The following is a 6,358-nucleotide window of genomic DNA, read 5'->3' as shown; positions in this document are numbered from 1 at the left end:
GTAGATAGGAGGGGAGAAGAGGAGGTGAAGGGGAGAGAAAAATCACCTACTTGGTCTCCTCATTCATGATAGGTGCTCTAAGGTCCCCACAGAGAGGGTCTCATGGATGTCTGGGCTATGTCCTTGTGCCTTGAGTTGGATTGACAGGTTGTTTCCATAGTGCAGATCCCTAAGGGGAGAGAAGACAGGGAGTTGTCCCCACTATTCCAGACTCCAAAAGGAATGCTGTAAACCAGGCACCAGCCCTTGCCCCTGCCTGCCGGAGACACCTCTGAGAACACTGGATCCAGACACAGTCCCTCCAACTCCATCTGTAGACCTTGTTCTTCCCTGACTGCAGCTCCTTATGTCCCTGGGTTTACGCAGCCTAACTTTCCTTGATGTCACCTCCTGCCACACCTGGCTCAGAGGATGCCCCTCTTCCTCCTCCAATTCAGATATTCACCTTACAATGTCCTTTGGCATCACAATGAGCCCTGCAAGTTAGCAAAGTTATTTTTGGTCATTTATTCAGATGATAATGAATTAATCCTTACTGCAGATGCCAACTTTCGCCCCCAATATAAAACCCCAAAAAGGTTAGGATTTGCAATCTTCTTCCTTTTTAGTTAGTTTTTAAACAATTGAGAGTTAACTTTCTTCTTAAAGAGAAGACCCGGAAGCATTGATAGCTGCTCAAAGAGAGCACAGTAAACAGACACGCTGGCACAAATTCCCACACCACACAACAGAGATCTTCCTACGAACAAAGAAGAGAACAGGTAGCTACAGACTACATGGAGGAAAGGAAGAGAGGCGGAAGGTCAGCGTGTGCTCTGATTGTGTCTCTGTGAAATACGAGGAATGTAACCCGGAGTTCCATGACTTTGGACAAATCCATGTAAATAGGGCACATTCTGACATAATGGAGGTGGTATGTAGTATGGTAATTAGAAATAAGAAAGGAAAAAAGAGATCTTTTGAAGAGGTCCCAGGGGACTAATAAGATATGGCTATATTTCTCTCTCTCTGTCTTTCTTTTTTCTTGAGATGGAGTCGTGCTCTGTTGCCTAGGCTGGAGTGCAATGGCATGATCTCAGCTCACTGCAACCTCCACCTCCTGGGTTCAGCAATTCTCGTGCCTCAGCCTCCCGAGTAGCTGGGATTACAGGTGTGTGCCACCATGCCTGGCTAATTCTTAGATTTTTAGTAGAGACTGGGTTTCACCATGTTGGCCAGGCTGGTCTTGAACTCCTGACCTCAAGTGATCTGCCAGGCTCAGCCTCTTTAAGTGCTTCTTTTCATTTCTTTCTTTCTTTTTCTTTTCTTTTTTTTTTTTGAGACGGAGTTTCGTTCTTGTTGCCCAGGCTGGAGTGCAATGGCATGATCTCGGCTCACCGCAACTTCCACCTTCTGGTTCAAGCAATTCTGCCTCAGCCTCCCAAGTAGCTGGGATTACAGGCATGTGACACCACACTCATCTAATTTTGTATTTTTAGTAGAGACGGGGTTTCTCCATATTGTTCAGGCTGGTCTTGAACTCCCGACTTTAGGTGATCCACCCGCCTCGGCCTCCCAAAGTGTTGGGATTACAGGCGTGAGCCACTGCGCCCGGCTTCCCTTTTTTTTTTTTTTTTTTTTTTTTTTTTAAGAGACAGCGTCTTTCTATGTTGCCCAGGCTGGATTCAAACTCCTAGGTTCATGTGATCCTTCTGCCTCAGCCTCCTGAGTAGCTGGGACTGCAGGCATGGGTCACCACAGCCAGCTAAATGATATTTTAAAAAACAGCATTATCACATTGTAACAGGAGAAATAGAGGCATTAGCAAATTGAGATAAAAACTTGCCATGGACTGAATGTTTGTATCCCACCTCACCCACTGATTCACCTGGTGAAGCCTAAATACCCAGTGTGATGATATTTGGAAGTGGGGCCTTTGCCAAGTGATTAGGTCAAGAGGGTGGAGCCCTTATGATGGGATTACTGCCCTCACAAGAAGAGGCTGGAGGCCGGGCACGGTGGCTCATGCCTGTAATGCCAGCACTTTGGGAGGCCAAGGTAGGCAGATCACTTGAGGTCAGGAGTCTAAAACCAGTCTGCCCAACATGATGAAACCCCATCTCTAATAAAAATATAAAAATTAGTCAGGCGTGGTGGCAGGCACCTGTAGTCCCAGCTACTCAGGAAGCTGAGGCAGGAGAATCACTTGAACCCAGGAGGCAGAGGTTGCAGTGAGCCAAGATCATGCCACTGCACTCCAGCCTCGGCGACAGAGCAAGACTCCAGCTCAAACAAACAAAAGAAAACAAAAACAAAACAAAAACAAAAACAAAAACAAAAAGGAAGAGGCTGGAGAGTGCTTGCTCTTTCTCTTTCTCTTTGCTCTCTGCCCTGTGAGGACACAATGAGAAGGTGCCGTCTGCAAACCAGGAAGTGCATCCTCTCCAGACACCAGGTCTGCTGGCTTCCCAGGGACTTCCCAGCTTACAGAACTGTGAGAAACAAGTTTCTGTTGTTTAAGCCACCCAGTCTATAGTATTTCATTCTAACAGCCCAAGCTGACTAAGACAAACTTGCCTTTGACCACAGAAAGTGAAAGAAAATAAAACCCACTGTAAGTTAACAGGCAGATAAAAAAAACCGCCACTTTATGTACAACAGGATGCTTTAACAGAACTTGGTAAAATTATATAAGCAGTCATTTAGAGAAAAGAGGCAGTATTTATATGACTTAAATATTTCATAATAAAACAGTTTAAGTTAATTTTAAGTTAGAATTGGATATAAAGAAACGAATAAAGGCAATTCTATCAAAAGGCTATTTGTTGGATCAGGAAATAGCAAAAAAGCTTCCAAACATGATAAAATGCATCATAAGGTGACCATCATTCAAACTTTAAGATCCTTGAATTAAAAATGGAAAAAAATTGGCCAAACGGATGGAATAGAGTCCAAGTGAGCCTCACACTCATTTAAAATACACTATTTAATCCATGATATTGAGAGAAAAAAGGGGGGAATAAGTGGTGTTAAAATACATAGCAATACGCTGTCTCTTTCCTGCCACCATGAAGAAGGTCTTGACTTCCCCTTTGCCTTCCACCACGATGGTGTTACCCGAGGCCTCCCTCACCAGGCGGAACTGGTGTTTTGAAGCCTATGGACCTTAATTGTGTCATCAAACTTTTTGAAGAGACTGCTAAAGATGGCTTAGAAGAAAAACAACTTACATCTGTCAAGAAACTGGTACAGTGTTATCAGAATGAACTTCCCTTAAGGGATCTAGTACAGACATTTAAAATTCTGAATCTGCGTGCAGTAAAAATCGAAAGCCAGCCACGTTTTGTGGAATCTGCATATGACATCATAAAATAGTGTGGCTTGCTATTTTTGAAAAAGAAAGTATCGGATGAAATAACTTATGCTGGAGATACTGCTAATTCAATTGCACTTCTGGATACTTAATGAAAATACCAAGTTCTGAATTGAGGATACAGAATTGTAAGCTTATTGTTGACTTTTATCATGCAGAACTACCAAAGTAGTGTATTCCAGGTTACCAGCAAGCGAGTTCATCATATAAGATTCAAATGACTGAAGTTGGAGGACTGGCAAAAACAATGGTCCAATTAATGACCTTGCTTGAAAATCAACTTGTTGAGAAACTTTAGGTACTCAAAGTTCTGCAGCATCTCTCGACTTCTGAAGTTAACTGTACTGTAATGATGAAACCACAAGCAGCCAGTGGAATCTGTGCTCACCTCAATGACCCAGATTTCTCTGGATGGCTTTTATTTCCTTCATCAGAAACACTTTGGAACTTATCAGAGAAATATTCAAAAGAAGAAATTGTTCAACAGCTTAGTAACTTGGAATGTTTACTGGCTTTGAAGGAAGTATTTAAAAATCTATTTATGAGAAGCTTTAGTCATTATGACTGTCAGCTTAGAAATGACATATTAGTGATCTCTACAGTTATAGTTCAAAATCCTGGAATGCCAATGATTGAATGTGGCTTTCCCAAGGATTTGGTACTGTTTGCAAACTTTAATGAAGTTAAAAGTCAAACCCTTTGGTAAAGGACTTAAATTTTCTAAATCCTATGAAGATTTTGAGTTGAATAAATTACTATTCAATATAATTGTGATCTTATGTAAAGATTTACCTACTATACAGGTAAAGAGTAATCAAGGCAGGAAAAATTAACAAAAATTGTATCACTTTGTAGTATAAAAAATATATATGGCAATATGAGTATTTTAAATTTAAAGAATTATTTTTAACTAAGTAATTAAATTAAAAATTTCTGCATGGAAATGAAAAACACAGCCACATAGCATTTCACACCCACATAGAATGGCTATAATGAAAAGGACACATGTTGATGAGGATGTAGAGAAGCAGGACACTGTATATACTGCTGATGGGAATGTGAAATGGTCCAGCCACTCTGAAAAAACAGTTTGGCAGTTTTGGCAGTTCCTTAGAACAGCTGTCCCGAAACTCTTTGGCCCAGGGACCAGTTTTGTGAGAGAGAATTTTTTCCACGGATGGGGGTTGGAGGTGGGAGATGGATTCAGGATGATTCAAGCTCATTACATTTATCATTAGATTCTCATTAGAAACTCTCAACCTAGATCCCTCCCTGCGCATTTCACAACTGGGTTTGTGCTCCTATGAGAATCTAATGGCACCGCTGATCCGACAGGAGGCAGAGCTCAGGCGGTAATACTCGCCTGCCGGCCACTCACCACCTGCTGTGTGGCCCAGTTCCTAAAAGGCCATGGACCCGCACTGGTCTGTGGTCCAGGGATTGGGGATCCCTGCGTTAGAATATAAAACAACAGAATTACCATCTAATCCAGCAATTCCATGCCTGGGTCTATTCCACGAGAAATGAAAATATACATCTACACAAAAACTTGTATATGAATGTTCATACCAGCATTATCCATAACAGTCAAAAAGTGAAATCAACCCAAACACCCAAAAGCTCACGAATGGAGAAACAAACTATGATATAGCTATACAATAGAACATTATTCAACAATAAAAAGGAACAAAGTTTATGCCATGTGGAAAAAGATCACTAAAGATCACATATTGTATGATTCTATTTACGTAAAACGTTCAGAAAAGGCAAATTTATTGAAACAGCAAGTAGATTAGTGGTTGCCTGGGCCGGGGGCAGAAATAGGAATAATTCTAAATGGGTATGAGGACTATTATGGCAGTAATGAAAATGTCCCAAAACCAGATTGTGGTGATGGTCGCATAACTCAGTAAATTTACTAGAAATCACTGAATTGTACACTTAAAATGGATGGATTTTATGGTATGTAAATTACACCTCAATAAAGTCATTAAAAATAATGCATTATAAATTAACATAATAACGTATTCTTTATTGCCATTTTTTTTTCTGTATAGTAAAAATGGCAACAAACGAAACGAAAGCAATAAACTGGGAAGTGTTTTGTACCACCTATGACGGTAATCTAATTTTCTTTTCTTTCTTTTTTTTTTTTTTTTTTTTTGACACAGGGTCTTGCTCTGTCACCCAGGCTGGAGTGTGTGGTGCAATCATAGCTCATGCAGCCTGCTACCCCTGAGTTCAAGTGATCCTCCTGCCTCACCCTCCTGAGTAGCTGAGACAACAGGCATACTCCACCATGCCAGGCTAATTTTTATTTTTTTGTAGAGACAGGGTTTCCCTGAGTTGCCCAGGCTGGTCTTGAACTCCTGGACTGAAGTGAAGTGATTCTCTCCTCATCGGCCTCCATAAGTGCTGGGATTACAGGCGTGAGCCTCCGCTCACCTGGGTCTAAATTCATTTTTTTTTTTTTTTTTGAGATGGAGTCTCTATCTGTTGCCCAGGCTGGAGTGCAGTGGCATGATCTCAGCTCACTGCAACCTCTGCCTCTTGGGTTCAAGTGATTCTCCTGTCTCAGCCTCCTGAGAAGCTGGGATTACAGGCACCCACCACCACACCTGGCTAATTTTTGTATTTTTAGTAGAGATGGGGTTTTACCATATTGGTCAGGCTGGTCTCAAACTCCTGACCTCAGGTGATCCACCAGCCTCGGCCTCCCAAAGTATTGGGGTTACAGGAGTGAGCCACTGCACACGGCCCATAAATTCAAATTTTAAAAAGCTGTGGCATGTGTATATTTTAAATGTGTGTGTATTTGCATACATAGAAACCAACTCTGGGAAGCTACACAGGAAACTGACGACAGGCTTGTGTCTGAGGAGGGCCCTGGGGATGCTGGGAAAGGAGAGCCTTTTCCATTGTGGACCCTTTTTAGGACCCTTTGAACCATTCAAACTTTTTAATGTGCATATTTTGATTTTTTCTAAAAAAAAAAGCCTCAAGAAC

The 6,358-nt window shown here is 41.6% G+C and overlaps 1 protein-coding gene and 1 pseudogene across 16 annotated transcripts in view; one reads left to right on the top strand and one right to left on the bottom strand.

The window, feature by feature from the left end:
* NLRC5 (NLR family CARD domain containing 5) overlaps positions 1–6,358 on the bottom strand; it is a 93,133-nt gene that overhangs the window by 64,500 nt on the left and 22,275 nt on the right. For all 16 annotated transcript variants that reach the window (XR_013411763.1, XR_013411765.1, XR_013411764.1 and 13 more), the window contains exon 2: positions 51–169. The gene's annotated coding sequence lies outside the window, so the exon portion shown is untranslated. The remainder of the gene's footprint in view (positions 1–50; positions 170–6,358) is intronic.
* LOC100427747 (cilia- and flagella-associated protein 69 pseudogene) lies at positions 3,085–4,190 on the top strand (annotated as a pseudogene).

Source organism: Macaca mulatta, chromosome 20 (genome assembly GCF_049350105.2).
Source record: "Macaca mulatta isolate MMU2019108-1 chromosome 20, T2T-MMU8v2.0, whole genome shotgun sequence".
NCBI lineage: Eukaryota > Metazoa > Chordata > Mammalia > Primates > Cercopithecidae > Macaca > Macaca mulatta.
This window is presented reverse-complemented; position numbering and strand designations above follow the sequence as displayed.